This window comes from Eublepharis macularius, chromosome 11 (assembly GCF_028583425.1).
Source record: "Eublepharis macularius isolate TG4126 chromosome 11, MPM_Emac_v1.0, whole genome shotgun sequence".
NCBI lineage: Eukaryota > Metazoa > Chordata > Lepidosauria > Squamata > Eublepharidae > Eublepharis > Eublepharis macularius.
In genome coordinates this window covers 45331922-45355000 of record NC_072800.1, presented here as the reverse complement: position 1 = coordinate 45355000, position 23079 = coordinate 45331922, and the positions used below count along the sequence as shown (strand labels likewise).

The window sequence follows — 23079 nt, the reverse complement described above, 5'->3', positions numbered from 1 at the left end:
TCTCAAGTAGCAAGGTTGCTAAAGACAGTATTCAGCTGGAGGCACTGGTGTGACCAGGAAGAACTCAGCTAAATAAGTAGATAAGCAACTGAGCAGAATGCCTTCTGAAGTCCTAAAAGAACCCTTTCTAATGCATAACACTTGAGATGTTGATGAATGTCTTCTACCTTATCTGCTGTACTATTTATCTCTACTATGGTGATATGTGGAGTTATTTTTCTAAGGATAGGTGAATTACACTCACTGTAGGATGCTGGCTTGGGAAACTGTGGCCACTTCCAGTATAAGAATTATTGTTCTCACTACTGGTAGACATCAAGTCATGCTGAGAATATCTTACCTGTGATATGAATATAAGGCTCATGATCTTAACCAATTATTCTATCCATTGCAACTGACTAAAACATTTATGGAAGTAGAAATTGTTTTTAAACAAAAGACAATTCTACAAATGATTAATTCTTTTTGTGCTGAATTTGGTGTAATGATCATCTGACCAGAAAATGTAAGAGATAGAAGGAATTGATTGTGTAATATGGAGTAATAGAAAGTTGTCTCCCAATAATTGCATAGACTTACGAGAAAAAAATGTGGGTTTATGTTTTGTTTTTGTTTTTAGCAAGAGGAAAATTATGCAATAGCAAGTGCTTTGAGAAGATCTGGACAGTGTCCTCCTTTGCAGAAGCAAGTCTTGCTCTATGGAGTAAGTTTCAGTAAGAGTTCTGCCTCCAAAGCAAGACTCATCCCTTTGCACAAAGAAGTCATTGATTCCTATTGACTATATATCAGCATGTGTCCAACTTGAATCCTTGTGAAAGTTCAAAAAGTGATCATGGGTGTACGAGATTAATGCAAATATTTGTTATGAGCCAAGATTAAAAAATGATCTTTGACCTCTACTGTCCCTAGGAACACAACGAAGAAACTAATGTTTTCCATCTGACCCTTCAACAGGTGGGACTTACATTTTAAACAGACACAATTATGTAAGATTGACTCATAAGAAAGATGGATGGTCAATAAAATGGCATGCCAATTATATTGTTGTTTTAGATGCAGAGATTACAGAGCACTGATACAAGCCAGTACATTCTCTAACCTTAATACAGTACTGAAACTTTGCCTCTGGTATTTGTATTAAAAAAAAATGAAGGTTGTTGTGGATTTTCCAGGCTGTATTGCCATGGTCTTGGATTATCTGACCAGAAATACAGCCCGGAAAATCCACAACAACCATCGTTCTCCGGCCGTGAAAGCCTTCGACAATATAAAAAAAATGAACCTCATCATTCCTTTTGACCCACCACTGAGAGGCTAGAGTTTTAACTGCAATCACTTTCCAGTGCTTCCCCTTTTCTAACAGAGGGAAATCTCAATAACGAATTTTGATGATGGATGACTGTGAGCTGCAAAAACAAAGGTCATTATGTACGTCTATACATGTTTTTCAAGAGCAAGTGTTTTCAATGCTCTTCTGAACAGGAGTATATTCCCATAAGGTTGCGCTGAAGATCCCAAAGTTCTCTTCTTTCCTAGAAAGAAAGAAGAATTCTGAGAAAGAATTCCCTGCATTTCAAGAAAGAGGAATAACTTTTTATGAGCTTAGAATCTGCAGCATTAGCATTACTGGCAGGGGTAGCAAAAGCGCCATTTACACTTGTGATCTTAAAAGCCAGCTGAATTTCTTTCACTACATGAATTAATAGTAGCTGTTTTGATAGTCATCATTTTATATACATCACAAATAGTACATCATGTAAACATTTGTCTTATAGCAGCTGCTATTTTTGAACTTCTCTCTGAACATATATTTGAAATCTATGTACTATATACGAATAGTGAAAAAAATCTAGTGTTTGTCCAAGCTGATAGGGTTCTTGCTGTTGTTAAAGAGATGGAGTCAAATTAAATATGGAGTCAAATTAAATCAAAATAAATTTACATATTTATAGCTGTTCAACTAACTCGTCTGTTTCCAGAGAACACAGTCTGAAAGAAAATGTCAGACAAACTGAAAAATTCAACATAAATGAAGGCACCAATCTCTGAGTTCTACTTCTCACTAGTTTTTGATTGCAAATTTCTGGATTCACTTCATAAAATGCAGCACGCACGCACACCCATTGGCCCAGGTGTTGCGATGTCACAATATATTCATATAGCCTAACAATTACTACACTCCAAGACAAACAACCCAGTGACAGACGAAGTGGGTCAGATGATAGGATAGCATATGTGCCAACTTTCCCAGCACAGTCCCAATTTTCTTAGTTCCTCTACTGGAATATCACTATAGGGACAAAGTCCTAGATTCTTTTCATTTTTTAAAAAAATTCTCAGTATTAAATGAACAATACTAAGATAAAGGTGCCAAACTGAGAAGAAGGGGGCAAATCCAGGATTTTAAAAAAATTACATAGCATCAGCTGTTAGCTAGAAGACTAGAGTTTGCTTATTAGTAAGCTCGGTTACTTGCTCCCTTCTTCTTCCCAGACCATCCTAGGTGTTGCAGAAGAAGGTGGGTCCAAGCAATGGCATGAATCTGCTGCCGGTATGACAGAATGGTTAGATTCCTGGGTTTGCTCAGTTTGCATGGGCAACTCAGCGCTTGCTTAAAAATGGCTGCTGTGATTGTTGCTGAAGTGTTTGACCCTATGGGCCAGGGAAATATAGAAAGAATATCCCCAGATGAAACAACATAGGCAGGGAGGAGTGTATGAGCTAGCTGCTGAATAATACTGGGGGTTTGCTGTGTGTGCTTACATAGCTGGTAGGGTTGGGACGGGAGGAGGAAAGTGATACTATGATTCTTTGTGTTTGATTTTTACAACCTTAGAGCATGTAGGAAATCTGTCTGCTTCTCAATCCTTGAAAGGGTTTTTTCATACACTGGCCCTGGGATAGGAATCCAGCCTCTTCTTTATTACTGCATGTCTGTCAGGGGAGTTCCAGTTCAAGATCTAAGCCTGGCAACTCTTAGCACAAATTAAACTATGCCTCAATCCCTCTGTCATAAAAGCTTTCATATGCAATTATGTATAACACACACTGGGCAAAATTTCTCACCAGTAAAACCAAAATATGTGGTATCAGTGCTTTCTGGATCTAAGCCAAAATTAATGTAGTGAATGTCCTGACCACTGTATTCTGCAGCAGTAAAATGGAACTAACTGTGACAGAGAAGCAAGTTGTGCTTAAAAAATTCCAGCTAGCCTTAGGACAATCACTTACTTCTGAGCCTCAATGTTCCTCATCTGTAAACTGGGACAAAAATTATGAACATATATGCTGTTTGTCTGAGAAAGGAAGGAGGGGTGAGGTGTATATGAAGGGAAGTCTACAAATTCTCTGTGACAGGTGACTAAACAGACCTGGCCAAGTCATTCTGAGCTGCAGGGAACTGATAACAATGAATAAGAAGTTGGTCCATAGTACTTAAGAATTAACTTAAGAGAGCCATTTTGGTGTATTGGTTAAGAGCGCGGGACTCTAATCTGGAGAACCAGGTTTGATTCCCCATTCCTCCACTTGAAGCCAGCTGGGTGACCTTGGGTCAGTCACAGCTTCTAGCTCTCTCAGCCCCACCCACCTCACAGGATGTTTTGTTGTGGGGATAATAATGACATACTTTGTAAACTGCTCTGAGTGGGTGTTAAGTCATCCTGAAGGGCGGTATATAAATCAAATGTTGTTATTATTATTATTATTATAACTGAGTAGCCTGGGGTAGCAGTCTATTGCTGTCCCCCATTATTCACGTTTGCTTATTCATTTGTTTTAAAAGTGTGCTGCCTGCCTTCCTGTCTCAATGAATATCTAAGGTGGCTTACAAAATATTAAAGTATTGCAGTGTATAACATATACATCATCTTATATACTAATAGCCAAGTTGCCCTGATCTGTGGAACTTACAGAGACTGAAGCCATAAACAGATAAGCCAGATCTTCTTACTCACCTGAAAAATTTCACCAGTTTGCAGAAAAGTCTGACATCTTTAAATAAAATACCTTGGGTTTTTTTTTAAAAAAAACACACACAGTGGTAAAAGGAACACATGTAGGTTTAACCAGTTGCCCTCAGAGGCTCTTGCTAGGCAACTGTAAGTTTAGCCAGTATTCCAGGCTTGGTTTCTATCATTAAGAGTCAGGGAGAGGGGGCAGGGCCCTTTCCAGGGCTGTTTTGTCCTTTGAGGGAGGACTCATTGAGACCAGGCCAGAAGCAACCACCAGGCCAGTTGATACTACTTGACTTACCTGACTCACCCAGGCATGGCTGCTTGCCATAATTCAACTGAAAAACCAGAGGGGAACCCATCACTGAGGAATACAATCAACCAATACTCACTGTATATTTAAAGAGCTAAAGTATTCTTTGGTGAGGGGTTCCTCTCTGGTTTTTCTTGTTTGTCCTTGGACCAAGGTTGCCTCTTCTGCAATTATTCAACAGCAGCAGCACTCCTCGCAACAAACCAGTGTAGTGTTGTGGTTAGAGTTCCAGAGTAGGATCTAGGAGACCCAGGTTCAAATCACCACTCTTCTGTGGAAGCTCACTGGGTTACTTTGAACCAGTCTTACCTTCTCAGCCTAACCTACCTCTCAGGGTTGTTGTGAGGATAATAAGGAGGCAAGGAGAATGAAGTTAGATGCTTTGGGTCCCCATCGTAAAAAAGGCAATATATAAATGAAGTAAATCAATAAATATAGATGAAGATAAGGAGCAGATGAAAGTTAAGCTGCTTAGTGAGTTTGAAGGAGAGAAGGACTTTGGGAAATGTGAGAATATGGGGGCTGCCAGGAGGAGGGAAAGAGGAAATAGTGTGGGCAAGGGGATACAGGAAAAATGAAGTCCTTAAGGTTCCTCACCATGCTACTGAGCCGGGCTCGGCCAGCACCATGCAACTGGGCCACAGGGGAGAGACTGCCATGAAGGAAGGGGGAAGACAATGGTAGATAGGAAGGAGAGGAGGAAGCAGGAAAAGGGGGAACGGCTATTGAGGGCCAGGGAATGGAAAGTCCTTGCGGGTCTTCTCTTGTAAATGCTTAATTTCTAAATGTTTGCATAGCTTTGTAGTGTATAACCAAGCTTGTCTACTTTAGCCATCTGGAGTTGGTGCTCTGCATGTTCTTTATTTTGTAGTCTGAACTGTGTTGTGCCCAGTGACTGATTCACCATTGTCTTCCAAACCTCACCCACGTACTCATGTCCAGGAGCATGGGATGATACAGAGAAGTGAAGAAACAGTACAAAAGCACAGGTGTGATCAGCTGTTCGGCTGAGTGTGTGAATTGTGCATGCATGTGGGAGCAGTTTGTGAGACAGTTGTACACAACTGGTGTGGGTTGTTGGTGTGCATGAGAGGAAATAATTTAATAAGATAGCTCAATTCTCCACTTGTACATAAACAAATGGGTGCCAAATACTAGAGTGTTGCCACCAATGCTCATGTTCCTAACTGCAATGTGAAACATGTTCTTCTGTTGCCTTACTCAGCAAAAAATGATGGCAAACAATTTATGGGAATTTTCCACTTATTGACAAATGAAGCCAAACAAAATGCGCACAGTTAATTCTTTTGAAAAATGAAAGAGATTCTACTACTAAATAAACACACTATTGGGTTCACTGGAAAAAGTTAGAGAAGCGTTGGATAAGGTTTGAAGAATGGATGTTCTGGGTAGTGTTTGTGGGACTTGTCACACCTAATTCACACATAAACTTTAAAAGCTCACGCATGCATCTAAATACATTTTCTACCTGCCTGTTGATTACATATGTAAGCAAAACACTAGGCAATCACAAACCAAAAATGTTAAATATTCCATCTCTCTTCCTTCAATATATGTTATTTAAAGTGACCATACCAGCAATCTAGTTCCAATACTTTTATTTTTTGTAACATTTTACATAAAGTTATAGGTGCCAAAACTGCTAAATTAATTTTTGTACTTTATTTTAAATGTTCAATAAAATTAAGAGATGTAAGGTAATTCTAAAGAAAAACGTATTTATGCCTTAAGCAGAAATTTAGTCAGTATCTTCATGATTTTTATTTCTACCATCAGTACAATTAGATTATCATAAAGGACAGTTTCTGATTTTATTAAAACAACTGTAAGGATTACTTAGAGGAATAATGCAAAAAGAAAGGAAGTTAAAAACAGCAATATAATTTTTCATCTATATGAGAAGCAAAACCAAGTCATGTAATGTTTTAGAGCTGGTCTAACAACATGATTTGAGTGCTGCCAATTCCCCCCCCCATCACTGGTAATTAGGGATCCCAGGTCCCCCAGTAGGAGCAGCTCCCACCCCCCTGCTCCCTCCCACTGCCCCTCGCCACCACCCACCTGGACAGCAGAGGGAAAATTCCGGGAGTGGTGTCATCTCACCCCCCAGCAGTGCTCCCATACTTTGTAGTGGGCTGATTTGGGCCCCAAATCAGTCCGCTGAGAATTGTGGGAGTGCTCCCAACCCCTGCACAATAAGGTCACTTCCCAGGAGTGATGTTGTTGTCTGCCCTGGGAGTGCTCATGCCAGCTATGTATGTGCACATGGCTAACCCCAGTCCTATTCTGCAGATAGTTCATACACCCCTCTCTGCCTGTGTTGTTTCATCTGGGGATATTTTGTGTTTCAGCAGCCCATAGGACTGAAGATGTCCCATTGTCCCAAAGATGTCCCAAAAGACCCTGTGGGTAACAAAATGATCTTTCACTTGTAAACCTATCCAATACACACATCATTTCCCTTTCCTTGAACAGGCATCATCAACAATACAGATTAAAGCAGCAATAGGGGAACGGGAAAAAAATACAAGTTTTAGGAAGGGAAGGGGGAGAATTTAACTAGAACATCTGTTACTGTTAGTATATAAAATATATAAAACAAGTGCCAGAATAAGGAGGAATTTCATAGATCAACTGTTTGTCGAGTCGCCCACTAAAGAAAGTCTTGAAATTACAGCATTCAGTGCGGCCATCTGTTTATTTTCACTAGCAAAACTCTGACCATATCTTCAAGAGAAATACTGAGTCAATATTTTTAAACACCAGTATTGGTACTGATCCCTCCTGCATGCTGCTTTCCTAATTTAGGGAAAAGATCTACATGGCTTGAACCTAAACAACCTCAGAAGTAAATATGAGAAAAGCAGGAGAATAAATTGGCTAGAGACACATAGTTGCTTAGTGGTGTAAACATTCTTCTCTGACATAGTGATAGACAACTTATATAAGGAAGATCTCTCAAGATTTATCATCTCTCTCACACACACACACAAGAGAGAGAGAGAGAGAGAGAGAGAGAGAGAGAGAGAGAGAGAGAGAGAGAGAGAGAGAGAATATCGTATCTTGCATTCTGCCACTCTCATCATTCACCAGAACTGATTACCAGCATGTAGGCCACTTGCAAACCAAAGCCAACTCTGAAGATGTAAGATGCCTCATACAAATCACTATTGCTACAAAAAGGCCTACAAGCTTTGTATGCAACATTGTCCACAGGAAATGAACAATCTACTGAAGAAAGGGGCCAAAACACAGCCAAGACTGAAGAAAACACCCAAACCTGAAGTTTGAAAGTAAATACTTATCTGAGCATGTTTTAAGATTTCAAACTGAACCTGGTCTCCCACATGCAACTCCAATAACCTATATTTTGTACCACTCTAGTTCAAAAATCATGGGAACGAAATCATCTTAGTAGTATGTGCACAATAATAGGGATTATTTACCGTTATATGAAAAAGGCACAGGTAAAGAAAGAAATAATTCCCCAGCTTTGATCTCCGTTAGGAACACATTCACGTGGATCCAAGTTCCATCAGTTTTAGTGAAAACCTATTTTGAAGCACATATGTCAGGAGGATCAGCGCCTAAGTGGCAGTTTTCCCTGGACCCCATAAAAGAATTATCAACATATATGCAACATTTTAAAGTTCTTATTCAGGAGAATAACCTGACTAAAGCAGACCACACACTAATAAAGTGCAACTTAATAAATCATGTGAAATCTTATTTTGTTCAAACCCTTACTAACTCCTAGCACCATCTGTTACCATCAAAACTATATGACAAGATATGATATATAATTAATAGGTAAACAACAATCTAATTAAAATGGACAAATACTCCATGTTCCTGCCATTTGGGAACTCTAATTACAGACTAAATTTTAAGCTTGAATTAAATATTTAAGCTGGAAAATTAACTTTCCTTCTCGAGCCTTGAATACATTAATACAGATATGTGAAGCGACTTCCTGATGGGAACTTAAACATGTAATTTAGTTTCATCAAAGCAGTTACTAATTGTTAAGCAGCAGTACCTTACCATATGTACACAATAGCTATTTAGAGCTGGAAAGGTGGTTTTAAAGCACCCCTCTGCAACCCTTTTCTGACATAAATACAAAATGTATATACAACACAGCAGTTTACATTACACAGTGAAAATAAATTACATGAAAACCAGAGTTCTATACTCCTTGGTATTCATATGTGCAAATGGATCCAGAGAAACCAGCATTCCTTTTTCAATTAAGCCAGCAGTGGTCAGGCAACATGCAGAAAGAGACTCTCTCTCTCTCTCTCTCTCTCTCTCTCTCTCTGTGTGTGTGTGTGTGTGTGTGAGAGAGAGAGAGAGAGAGAGAACAAGAATGAACAATGTTAGAAGGCCAATTATAATATAGCTTTACTCTGAAACAACCATCCATTTTAAAAACAAGTGCATAAGGTAGGTTTTCAAGCAAATTGCTCAAAACTCATCTTTATTAAACATTATTGGCAATGAGCTACTTTTCATATTGATACGGCAACTTTAAATTAGTGGAAGAAAGATATCAACAACTAGAAATGAATAATGAAGTGCACAAAGTAGGAAAAAAGTGAGTCTATATTTAAATATAGACATTTGAGTTTTTCTATCACTTTTCAAAATGGCAGTGTCTGTGCGAATTAATCCATACTAGCAGAGGTTCACATACATGAAGCACATTTCCCATACATTATAAACAATGACGTAGAGCTCTGATAAAACGAGTAACTCTTGTTACATTATACACCAAGGACACTGTATATGGGAAAGTTCTTGCAAGTAAACCGCACAAAAACGAATAGGACATGTAGAAGAACACTTCTTTATATAACACTATGAGTGAACAGATATATGTAGCAACATCTCTGAAAAAACTCAACAAATATTAGCACTAAAAGTACCTCCTTTCTGCCTTCTGTGTGTGTGTGTGTGTGTGTGTGTAAAGAAATGTAAGACATACTTTACAACATTAAGATGAAATCCAAATATTTTAAGTCCATACCCTGTACCACTAGAGATGCCCATCTATCATCTTAATATTCACAGCCACTATCCTTCCTTTACAGCTCATGATCCCCACATAGCAAAAAGACAGTAAAGGTCAGAACTACCATCTTAGTATGAAGCCAATTGGGGAGTTGCTACTGCAACGAACCTTAAGAACGCTATGGCAGTAACAACCAGCTCAGTGAAAAATTGTTTAACTGGATCTACATGGACTAAGGATGCCATGGTGTAGATTAGAGGTCCTCAGTGTGGTGCCCACGGTTAGCATGGTGCCTCCTGACACCTTTCCTGGAGCCTACCAAGTGTTTTCAGAAAGTGGGTAGGGCTTTTGTCCACTAAGGCTTCGGACTGGCCAATGGGCATTTGACTGTGCAGATTTTTAAAAAAAATGTTGGTTTAGTAGCAGCTGCTATCACAGATCAATGATCTTCACAGTGAGAATGAAGGTAAGCTGAGGCAGCCACTGTGTGGCTGGCTGGCTCAGCCACCTGCAGCAGCTGTTGTGTCGCAGCCATTTTGTGGCTGCACTCACCATGTCAGAGTTTCAGGGGTGCCTGTGTAACCCCTATGAGCTAATTGGTTTAGCCCAGTAGGGCAGAGTTAGTACCTGGGCCTGAGCAGCTGAGGAAGAGGCTGGCTGCTGAAGAGCTTGATAATATTTTGCATGATCTTATCACCTTGAATAAAGTAATCAGAAACATGTTACATGTGAACAATAGTAACTGAAAATGATGTATGTGCACCATTAATAATAATACAAATTAGTTGGGATTATTACTGAAGTCATATTATTCTTGCAGGGCTGTAATTACCAAAGAAGAGGACAGAAGCCTGGGTTCCAGTTGCTTCGTAACTGTAAGGATTGTGGCAAAGGACTCTATCATTTGGTGGGATCTGACAAGTTGAACTTGCTTAACCCACAATCGTCTCTCGAGCACTTACAGCAACTTCTAGCAAAATTCAAAAATATTGCTAGCCTAAAAATTAATACTTCAAAATCTCATATTCTTCCAATTCACTTAGACAAAAAAAATGCAAGCAATTATCTAAGGAACACAAATATCAAATAGCTGAGCAACAAATTAAATACTTAGGAGTTAATATCACACCTAATACATCTTCACTTATCAATCTAAACCATATGAAAACAATGGAACAAATTAAATCAATTTTTAAAGACTGGGCCAGTATGCACCTATCATGGTATGATAGATTCCATCTAGTGAAATTATTTGCTTTCCCTAAAATACTCTATATCCTGAGAACCATGCCAACTGATATCCCATGTAAGTTACTACAGCAATGGCAAGGAGTACTAAACACATTTCTTTGAGAGAACAAGAAACTGAGGATAGCATTTGATATACTCTGCCAAAAAAAAAAGAATGGTGGTCTTAATTACCCAGATCTTTTTCTTTAGCATACCGCGGCCAGACTAGTTAATTTACTACAACTGTTGCACCACCCAGAACCTCCAATCTGGGCAAATATATTGAAACCACTCCTAAAACAATTTACAATTAGCAATGTAATCTGGAATAGACCAAAGGACCATCCCAAAACAATCCAACATAACATTGATTTAATCTCTTTGCTGAAAATATGGGACCAGAACAGGAAAAATCTAGTACCAAAGATATCAAGGTATTCTATCTTCACATATCAATGCTGGTCTCCACTACGACTAGACAAATCCTTCAATGAGTTCTGGAGTAGAGTAGAGCTATCTAGATTAGTAGATATCTCATCTCGTAGAGGTTTATTGGAAAAATCAGAAATAGAATGCATAATGAATCAAAAAATTCACTGATTTAGATACCTTCAATTACAGAATCTAGCTGACCACATTGACCTGAACAGATTACTTGACACTCAAATCAGAATTTGAGAATCTAATAGATTCAGCTTCGAATCATAGCAATGGAATGATATTTAAAATGTATAATATAATACTATCTACCCAAACAAATAAAACATGGAAGTATCAGGACCAATGGTTTCAAGATTGCTAAACTGAAAGATCCACTGATAGATGGAATCTAATATGGTCATCCAACATTAATACTTCAAAATCTATTGTTACCAAAATACAAACTTATAAATTAATTAACAGATGGTACATAACACCAAAGAAACTTTCCCAGATTTCTTCCACATCACCTAACTGCTGGAAAAATTGTGGGGAGGAAGGGAACTTGGCCCATTGTTGGTGGAGAAGTAAACATATTGAATCATTTTGGAAAGCAGTGCTAAAGGAAATTCGTAAAATAACAGGATATGAAATCCCTGATGCCAGAAATTATTCTATTGGACCAATGGGACAAATACCAAGACCAAATTTCAACAATAAGAAGAGACCTAATAGCCACTCTACTAGTAGCTGCAAAGAACGCAATAGCTACCTTTTGGAAATCTAAGTCTACACCCTCAATTGATAACTGGCACAAAAAAATCTGGGACCATTATATATCAGAAAAGTTATATGATAAAATTTACCAAGTAGAAAATTTTCCAAGAACAACCAACTTTATTGAGAAATGGTTTCCTTTCTTTGAATACCTCGAAAATAATAGTTCCTTACCTGGTCTTAAACTCTTTCATACATATGAAAATATATAAGTGATCTGTCAATTTAATATGTTAGAATTTACAAGTACTTTCTCCTTATATTTGTTGAGATATATGCTCAGATATAACCCTCTAAACTGCTTTAATATGCATTCAATTGTTACTTATTATGACATGTTATGTGTTTATTAATTTTGATGTATGTATATATTAACAGATTTTAGTATTAACTTCTTGTATGACTGCAAATTCATGATCGTATATAGTTTAATAGTTTACTGTTATAAAAAAATTAATTAAAAAAACCCAAAATATCAAGAAAAAAAAGTTTAACTTGCTTACACCTTGAGTGGTTTCAAAGACATAGTTGGCTGAAAGTATCTGTTTTTGTTGCACTTGTTTGGTTAAAGAAAAGAAAAAAACTTGTATTGTTCTAATTGTTGAAAGATTTGGTGGGGAAAAAAATCTTAACTTACATTTGTGTGAAAGTTTGCTTCCTAAATTAGCCCCATAGAAAAGCGATTACACCTGCAAGCTCAAAACGGTTGGGGACACCTGGCCTAGGTAGTTGGCTTTATGATGGATTCTAAGCATACTATCCAGAAAGCCTGACTTGCCATAAGATTCTAGTCCTTATATATGCAGTTTTGACCCAGTCCTTTAGTAAGAAATTATATTTTTCTTATCCCTGCCATATTGATGATTTTATGACTGTTATTTTGGTTTTTTTAATTCCTGACTTTTAGATCAACATTTTCAAAGCACATTTTCAAGCTAAACCATTATCAATTTACTGAAAAAGAATCCTCGATGATCTGGAAGTGATTATGGAGTGCAGTCATTATATAATGCTTTCCCTCTCAAACACTGATAAATCCACTGTTATATATTTATTTAGAATATTTCTATGCTGCCTCTTCAAAGCCCTGTTCAAGGCAGCATACAATTAAAGTAGTATAACTATGTAATACAACAAGCCATTAAAAACAAGGCATTTGTCATAAACAGTATTATAACTACCCATAAAGCAGACCTCAGACAAGAAGCAGACCATTTAAAAAAGCTGGTCAGATAACACCCCTGTTGCACAAAAGTGCCTTCCCCTTTGCTCCTTCCAATTTGCCGAGCAAAAGAGATGAGACAGACAAGGGCTGATGTAAAGAACAACGTATATTTGCAAATAGGGTACAGACGACAAAGAGAGCTCAGAGTGTACCAGAGAACAAAGGAGCACATGCTATTTTTAAGGGCTTATGACATCATTTTGGAGAAACGAAAGTCACATTCAAAATAAACATCTGATCTCTTTTACACCTTTAGATTGGCCATTCTCCATTTCTCAGTCTCGCGACAGCTTTATTACCCTCCTTGTCTTCATGGTAGCATCTCTCTCCATTCCATAACTAGTTACTTTTTGCACACACACACTCTTCTCCAAAGGGGGGGGGGGCTCATAATTCTTCCTTTGTCTCTGCCTCTGCCTCTGCGTTTCAGGAATGTCCAGTTATCTATCTCCTGAAGACTAAACTTCTCCCCTCTTTGGTATGTAGGCAGAGAGGCCCTGCGGGGACTAGTTATTTATGACATGCATAGAGAATACATTTTATGTCTCTTACTAGTGTAAATTCATGATTACATGATTGATCCAAGGTCTCTACTAAAATTTGCTAATCCCACACCCCTAATGGTTGAAAGCGTGCAAACTGAAACTAAATTCAGACAAGATGGAAGTAATGCTGGTTAGGAAAGTGGAGAACTTGAAGGACATTGTGCTCCCCACTTTTGATGAGGATCAGTTGACCCTTGCAGATGCAGTTGAGAGCCTAGAGGTTGTACTGAACCTAGCACTGCTTCTAGACAGGCAAGTTAATGCAGCTGCAAAAAAAGGCCTTCTTCCAACTCAGTCTAATGTACATGACTCCCATTCTGTAATCACTCCACTGGCCTAGCATCTAAAAGATAGTGAAGTAGGTACTAGGCGAAACTGAAAGGAGGGTGTTCCAAAGGTAAGGTGTCACCACAGAAAATGCCCTGCCTCTAATTTTTATCCACCTCACCTCTGATGGCGAGGGCATAGAGAGTAGGATTTTAGCAGATCTTAGGGCTGTAATACTATGTAAGCAATATAAAAGACATTCATTGTCTAGCCTTTCCCAGCAAGAACTGGTGTCAGTTGCAGTTTCCAGTTAAGGGGAAGCGATAATTCTACTCTGTAGCTGCCTTTTTGGCCTAGTCTTACCATTGGGGCTAGGATTTGACTTGTTCATCCCATCAGCTGATAAAAAGGTTTGCCATAATTCATCCTCCCCTCTATGTGAATTGTTTGCCTTGCACTTGCTGGGCATAGGATTACCAGCCTCCAGGTGGTGGCTGGAGATCTCCCAGAATTACAATTGATCTCCAGGCCATAGAGCTCAGTTCCCCTGGAGAAATGGCAGCTTTGGAGGATGGGCTCTATGGGATTAAACCCTGTGGAGGTCCCTCCCCACCCCAAACCCTGCCCTCTTCAGGCTCCACCCCCTCCCCAAATCTCCAGGAATTTCTCAAATTGGAGCTGGCAACCCTAGCTGGGCATTACCACCAGACAGAGACCAGAGACAAGGCTGGTTGATTTCAGCAATGCCATTCTGTCTCAAGCGCTTTCAGCTGAGTGTGCTATCTGTCATCACTCTTGCACTGGGTGTGTGTGCTATACTTCTCTTTTCCTTTTGACAGCTTTCCTGTGCAAACTGTTGCCAACTATTTGGTTCCAGGGAGAGGATGAATATGCTAATAGTGTAACCTCTGCCTAGCTCACTACTGCCTTGTCTGAATTTGTGGCACTTGTCTATAGCGTTGTATTGGAGCTCTCAGGATGGTAGTTCTGAGGGACTTAAATATCCACAACCCATCTTGACAGGTCACAGGTCTTTTCGTTGCCACAGCTCTATCCCATACTGCTTTGAACCTTACATCTGAGAACAGCCACACATTCGTATCTGGTTATTTGGTAAGGGACTACAACTCATATCATGGTTGCATCATTTCTGCTGGAGATTACAGATCCTCTCCTCTGCCAAAGTGGTGGACCAGTTAGAGTAGTCCAACCTCAGAAACTAATGCTTTGACTATTATGTTTGATGCTTTTGAAGGATTCTTTGTTGATAAAATCTCTTTGATCCGCTCAGAGGCCTGTTTGATAGTACTTCAAGCAGCAGAAGTTTCTAAATCACCTTCTAGTCCTTTTTTATATTTGGCATTTCAAACTGGTTTCCTTGATTGATGTTCACAGGACCCTAGGTAAGTGAGCACCACTACCTATAGTTTGGATCCCTGCCCTCCTAGCTGTTTAAATCCTTCCAGGAAAGCAAATCAGCAATGCTGCCCTTTCCAATGGGATCTTCCTAGGATCTCTGAAAGAGGTGGTCATTTGTATTTAACCCTCCTCTGGATAAAGAGATTTAGTCAATTAGCCTTTTTAAAGACTTTTTTTTAAAGGAAAGTGACAAAACAGGCAGAAGCAGAAGAACTTCAGGTGACCAATCTGCCCTTGACCCTTTTCAGTCTGGCTCAGGCATGGTTCTCAGGCACAGTGAGCTTTAGCTGCCCTTGTTGCAGATCTTTTTGCACCTTGATAAAGAATTTCCTCTTGGCTGCCTTTGACATAAATGACCGTGTGGTATTGTTGTGACACCTAGACAACTGATGAGGAGTTAAGTGGTTTATGACTTTTGCATGAGGTCATGTTCAGATGATCACTGGAAATTTGGAATCTGCTGACTAGACTTATTATTTGGGGTTCTCTATTTCACTCATGCTATTTAATATTTATGATAATTAAATAGCCCAATTACCAGTGGGGGCTAGCCAGCCACTTTTTACACATAACACTGACTTTTAAGACTTTACTTTGACTGCCTATTTCCCCCCCTAAATTCAAGACATTGGTTAGATCTGACATTTAAAGCCCTTGGACCCTCATATTTGAAAAAGTGTCTCTCTGTGTATGAACTCACATGGCAACTCCACTCATTCCAACAAGGTCTTCTATATGTACCCACCTGCAGATCTATTAAAACTAGCACAGCCAAATCTTATTCTTTTACTGTTGCTAACCTTATGTTATAGAACAGCCTCTCAGAGACTGTCAGAAAGGCATCTACCATTATAGTTTTCAGAAAGAGATGAAAAACTAAATGCAAAATTAAATTATTCAAAAATAAATTTCTGGGCAATTTTTGTTCTGGTCATTATGTATTTTTAATTTTTAGTATTTTGTAATTTGAATAGTTTCAACTTTGTTTTTTTATACCACTAGTTCATCTGTAGAAGAAAAGCTAGATGAAACTATTTCAAATAAATATTTACACCCCTGCTTTCCTCCTAAAAGGAACTCAAAGCAGCTAACAAATATATATGCCCAGCATAACAGATAAAACCATGGGAACTGAGAGTCTACTCATACTTTTTTTAAGCCTGAGATTTGCTACTTCTCTTAGCACAGCAATTTGATATCCTACATTAAGCTACATGATATGAAACTTTTATTAAGTGTTGGCTTTGCATTCTTAAAAAACAAAAGGTGTAACTGTTTTGTAAGGATCATCATCTGTGACACACTATACAGGGTATGAATTATTGAGACATCGGGTACATTATCAAAAAGTAGCACTACTGCTAAACACTGCCCCCTCCCCCAATATTTTGATAAACACTTATGGAGCTGTTATCTTTACAGAAGTCCAAAAATATATGCCCAGTAGTTACTGGGGCACTGTTGGTTATAGTACAACTAACAGTAAGTTTGATCTAACCAGCTTTTCTGCTGATGAAAAAGAAGGGGAGGGGAGGCTTTGACCACTAAAAAGCTATGCTGTTCATCACAAAACCTGCGTGGACCAAAGCCATGTGTGATATGAGCTATAATAAGGAAGGAGTTAAGTGTGATTGAGTGGAAACAGAGGCTGGACCCAACATACTGCTCAAAAAGTTTGGGTTTCACCAAAACTTTTGGTTGAAGAAAAGACCGCATTGTATCTTGTCTCATCTTTTGAAACCAACATAATATACTTCCTGTACAGTTCTTTAAGAACAAGTTTCTGATTCGTCTGTTTAAGAAAGAAAAACTGCCATGGCTTAATTGTATTTCAATCTAGAGCTTGTTAGAGAGACCCTTTATACCTATCTCTAGACTTGTGAATACACAGCTGGGATTTTCCCCCTTTCATAATACACTCTCATACAAGTCTCTATGCAAGCTACTGCTTAAAACTGCAGGAATTTTAAAAGAAGCCTGGATTGCAATGTCAGGTTTGGCATAGCAGCTGCTTATGGACTGAAAGAAAAACCCCTACAATGTGTGAGAATGTGGCTCATGAATGTAAGAAGCTGTGCTGCAAAGCAGAAACTTGGAAAGTATGTCTTTGATAAAATTCTGTACACAGATTTTGAAATTCTGCATTAAGCTTTCTGAGGTCAATTTTTTTTCGTCTTAGTTTTTGTTGTTGAATATCAGCTGGTACAGCTACATTCAGCAGGACCAAGTATTTAAGCAATATATCCTTCTTAAATTTGGAAGAATAAACTATGAATAAATTTTTCAAAATTTTTCAAAAGAAGAGAAGCAGGAAGGGAGATTCTGTATAATTTCAGAATTTCACTCTGCAGATGGTCACAGGTAGCAAAGACTTCCCAGGTCTTCCTATTCTCTTGTTAAGGCATCACTCTGTGGTGTGTAACATAAAACAACTGCAAGAGTGCATTGATTTCTTGTCAAGAAAAATCCATTTTTTAAAAAGAAAATAAGAGGAATCAATGGCTTTATCTTTAAAAAGCGAATTTCAGAAAATGAAATTCCCTTCGCCAGAACAATGCTACGTAGAATAGCATAAAATGTTAAATATGTAGCATTCTGTGTACACGTGTAAAAGTAACACTATCACCAAAAAGCTGGGGACATTCCATGCCTTCAATCAAACCATTGCAATTAATATGAAATTCTAAATACAGAATATAATGCCACATAAATACTATAACAGCCAAGTCCTGTCTAAGAAGCCATATGTTTTTTCCCATTGTTCAAAAAAAGAGATGACTTCCCGTCACTTATGTTTCTGATTAGCAAGGTGATTTATGCCACAATCACTAAAAATGCCAGCAAGTGAATGAGAAAATGCATAGTGACTGCACCAGATGTGCACAATAAACAGGAATCCCATTGTAATCTCTGGTACTTAGTTTATATGAAGGTAATGTAAGAAACACTCTTGGATATGGCAAAGTCACTTTTTTTTACATTTGACTATAAATGATATGAAATAAATTGTGTGTTTTATACTTTATGGCATGCATACATTGATAAATTAGGTACAGTTTTGTATCCCGACTTATCTTCAAGACAAACCTGGCTAAGATCATGGGGATTAATTGCTTCAGAAGTGTGAAATGCAGCTTTTCCATTCTTTTCTGCACACTCAGTGAAGAAACAATGATTAATCACTGTTTAACTATTCTCTTGAGGATCTACAAGATTGCCAAAGCAGGACTTATCCTCATAAATCCAAAAAGCAGAGTTTAGATTTGTTGCCAGCAACTGAAGAACATGAACTTAAAGCCATTCGTTATCAGATTAAAACCATGTCAAGGCTTTAGAACCCCACGCACACAACATTCTCTTTAATCTTCAACTAAACAATGGTGATTGGATTATACAATCAGATTAAATATAAAAACTGGTAGCTTGATACTTAACATATACCTTGAAAAGTAAAATGTGACATCAGTAAATATTCCAATTGCAGCTCAATAGATGCAAAATACATGGTAGCAATAATAAAATGCCCTTTTTAAATACCAACATAACACATCCTACTGCAGTTGAAATTGTGCCTATTTCTGTTTAATACCCAATTAGCTTGTAACTTGAAACCATAAGCTTTCTATTTGAATTCCAGTTTAAGAAAAATCCAAAAGCTATGTCCAAAAGATTTTTTCCCATGCTTTTGAAAACTGTTTCCTATTTTAAAATATTAAAAGGTGAACTGCGATACTATATTTATAATTACATTTGCTTATAGTTCAAAATGTCAGCTAACAGTAAATTTTAAAAATGACTGCCAGACAGGCATAAAAACTAAATGCAAATACAAGAGAATAAATACAGCCAAAACTTTTATTGGTGAAAATTTGACACACACTGTTTTAACACAAGTCTGGTTAAAGAAATTGTCACGTCTCACACCCAGGCTCCCTTCCCCTTGTCCAACTCCCTTTCAGTCTTCTTGCCTGCTCCTTTTAGGGCTTTAAGTTCACTTCATCCATCAAGAAACAGACTTTTTCTAGCCCATTTCTTGGCTTTTCAAATCTTTTAGTTAGGCCACACAAGACCCATCCCTAGAAAAGTACAGTCATTATGACTTTGCAGTTTTCAGAGAGGTGAGGTACGGGATGAAGCTAAAGCACACAGATGCAGCTAAGATCATGGGATCAGCAAGTTTCAAGTCCAGAGACCAGGAGGGTATTTTGCATTTGCATTCTATCACAGGAACCCTGGGTGAGACTTGGCTGCTCTGATTGTGAATACGCTTGCTTCTGCTTGGATTGCTCACACCCCATTCTATACTTTGGACCTGACTACCAGGATAGGTGTCAGTCCAAGACTCTTGTCTCTGGATTTTGGACTTCTGTACTTCCAGTCTAATGAGGTAAAATCAGTGTCAAAAGATCAAAGCCTGTACAGTATTTTAGAGTATTTATGTAATTCTGTTATTTTGTTTCCTGTCTTGAGCAACTTCTGTTTGCAATCTTTTGCATGTTTATTAATAAACCTCATTAATTATACTTCTGCGGTACTATTTGAGTTTTGGGTCTTCAATCCTAAATCCAGTATCTTGCCCTATTTGGTCACAGCTACCAAGTAATTGTTTTTGTGGAACTCAACCTTGTAGGGCTGACTTCTTGATGATCACCCAGTAGCGGTGGAGACTTTGTTACTCTGTCACTCAGATGAAGGTTAATTAAGAGGGAGTGGTGGCGGCGGTGCAGCGGCACGGCAGCAGAGGAGCTGGAGCCACTGCTGCTGCCAACAAGGTAGGTGGGGGTGGGGGCTGGGGATGGCGGTGGGAGACTGAGGGTGGGGGTGGGATGATGTTTAAAGGGCCCCGCCTTCAGAAAGCTTTGATTAAGGATTTCCAAATTGGGGCCAGATTCGAATATCCCTAATCTTTACGGATCGGGTCCGATTTGGGTAATTTACCTAAATCAGAAACCTGAAGTGCACACCCCTACCTCTCACTGCTTTCAAATGCAGGCCTAAAGAGGGAGCGTGTCCCTCCACAGCTTCCAGGATTTTATAGAAAGGCAGCCTGCTTCCAAGTAAACAGAGTTGCACTTACCGTAACTGCTGTTCATTGATGTCTTCTGTGCAGGCACACATGGGACTGAGCACATACAAGCCTGGCGATATGGCATGGTTTTAAGCTAAAATCTGCTAGAGAGTGCTCGCCTACCCAGTGCACATGAGTGGCGTTTCTCGCCTAACACGGTAAGGGAGGGTAAGGGAGGCGGCGTTTCCTTACCCTCAGTTCTCCTGAGTCGCTGGCCTAGGGTAAATATTGAACAGGCACAGCAGGGCAGGAGAGAGGGTATGTGTGTCTGCACTGAAGACATCAATGAACAGTAGTTACAGTAAATGCAACTCTGTTTTCATTGTTCATCTTCTGTGCGGTCCCACATGGGAGATTAACAAGCTTCTTACCTTGGATGTGCATGTGCTCTCATTGGAAGAGTGAGTGGAGTACAGCTTGTCTTACTGCTGATTCTTTTCTCTCCATAACATCCAGAGCATAATGTCTCGCAAAGGTGTCCAAAGACGAACAAGTCACTGCCCTGCAGATGTCACAAATGGGAACTCTCCTTCACCATGCAGCCGAAGAAGCCTGAGATCTCATTGAATGTGCCTTCACTTCCAAGGGACAAGGTACGTGTGCTAATATATAGCATTCCTTAATTGTTAATGTAACCCATCTGGCTAAAGGTTGAGTTGTTGCTGCTTTCCCTTTCCTGGGCCCTGCATAGCATATGAATAGATGTTTGTCCTTTCTAAAGGGCAATGTACGATTTAAGTAAAATAGTATCGCCCTTCTTACATTAAGTGTGTGCAATGCCTTTTCCAAGTTACCAGAGGGTGAAGGGAAAAACACTGGGAGTACTATGTCCTGGGATAAACGAAAACTTGCAACCTTAGGTCTAAATCTAGTATAAGAGTGTAATAGCACCTTACCCTGATATATCTTAAGAAAGGAAGAGTCCGATCTTAGAGTGGCTAATTCACTTATCCATCTAGTGGATGTAATAGCCACTAAAAAAGAAACTATCAAGGCTAGATATTCAATGAACAACTCACTAGTGGCTCAAATGGTGAAACCATTAGTCTGGCCAAAACTAACTGCAAGGACCATTGAGGTACAATTTCCTTCACTAGTGGAAAGTCTTTAAGAAACGACTTAGAGATTTGGTGGGAGAAAACTGTCTTCCCATCTATCTTAGAATGAAAGGCCGAAATGGCCGCTAGAGAGACTTTAACTGACAAATTGGATAAGCCTTCATCTTTGAGCGTCAATAAGAATTCTAGGACTTGTGACAAATGGCATTCAAAGGGATCTAACTCTTTCTCTCTAGCCCATCTGGTAAATCTGTCCTACTTAAAGCCATATGACTTTCTAGTGTTTTCTTGTCTAGAGTTGAGGATGACCTCGGCAACTCTATCAGAGAGTCACCCTGTTGTATTATGAGCCAAGCTGTTAGTTTCAGTCTGGGTAGGTCGTGATACCATACCCCCATGTGACTGAGTAATTCTGGTTCCAATTCGAAATGAAAAAGCAAATCTTTGGATAAGTGTAGTACATGTTGGAACCAAGGTTGTCTGGGCTAATAAGGTGTTACCAGAATTATGTTTGGTCTGTCTCTGTATCTTGCTGATTATCTTGGCAATCAGCAGAATGGGGGGGGGGGAGGTATAGAAGAGGTTCCCTTTCCAAGTTAACTGGAAAGCGTCCCCTAGAGAGTTCAGACCTAGGCCTCCCCTTGATCAAAACTTCAGGGCTTTCTGATTCCCCTCTTTCACAAAGAGGTCTATATTTTATTTATTTGTTTATTTTATCGTATTTATATTCCGCCCTCCCTGCAAGCAGGCTCAGGGCGGATAACAGCAATATCGGGGTATCTCCACTCTTGAAATACTTGTTCTAAGTAAGCATCTTTTATGGTCCACTTGTGGTTCTCCATGTGGAGTCTGCTGAGCTTGTCTGCTACAACATTTGCAGTTCCTGGGATATGTACAGCATGGAGGGTATATCCCTTTTTAAGGTCCATTTCCATATCAGAATGGCCTCTTTGCACAGGACACTGGAGGTGGTGCTCCCCTGCTTGTTTAAATAAAACACAGCAGTGAAATTGTCGGTTAGCACCTGGACCGTCTTCTGCTTTACAGTATCTGCAAAGGTGACAAGGACATAACGAATTGCTCTCATCTCCAGGATGTTAATGTGCAATTCCTGCTCATGTCTAGACCATTTTCCGTGAGTCTTGAAAACACCACATTGGGCACACCAGCCTGAAGTTGAAGTATCATTAGTTACGGTCACTTCTATCTGCTGGAACCCAAACTCCACCCCCTTGAATAAGTGGTCATTCTTGGTTCACCACTCAAGTGATTTGAGAACTGCCGTAGGGATGGAATAGTTCTTATCTTGTTTCTGTGTCTCAAAGTTGTGAACGGACAAAAACCACAACTGTAATCTATGCATATGGAGTCTAGCCATGGGAGTGAGCGCTGTGGTAGAGGCCATCTGACCCAATAGTGTCTGAATAGGTAAAGCCGACTGGAATCTGTAATGAGTAACCCGATTTACCAGGCTCTTGATTTTATCTGCCCTCTCTTTGAGCAGGAAACCCTAATTAAAGATACTGTCTAGGACTGATCCTGTAAACTGTGCCCTTTGAGAGGGTATAAGTACAGACTTCTTAAAGTTAACAAACAAACCTAATCTTGTACAGGTATCGATGACTAAACCCACGTGCTGTTCTAATAGCCGACTAGAGGAAGCTGAAACCAGACAATCATCAAGATAGGGGTAGATAAAGCATCCCTGCTTCCATAAGTAAGCTACCACCACAGCCATGCACTTTGTAAAGACCATAGGGGCCATGGAC

The 23079-nt window shown here is 39.2% G+C and overlaps 1 protein-coding gene across 7 annotated transcripts in view; it reads right to left on the bottom strand.

Moving 5' to 3' along the window:
* TBC1D5 (TBC1 domain family member 5) overlaps positions 1 to 23079 on the bottom strand; it is a 452638-nt gene that overhangs the window by 318759 nt on the left and 110800 nt on the right. The window contains exon 1 of one of the 7 annotated variants that reach the window (XM_054991063.1): positions 1305 to 1380. The exons of the other annotated variants lie outside the window; for them this stretch is intronic. The gene's annotated coding sequence lies outside the window, so the exon portion shown is untranslated. Of the gene's footprint in view, positions 1 to 1304; positions 1381 to 23079 lie in introns of those variants that run through there. 7 annotated transcript variants of the gene reach the window in all.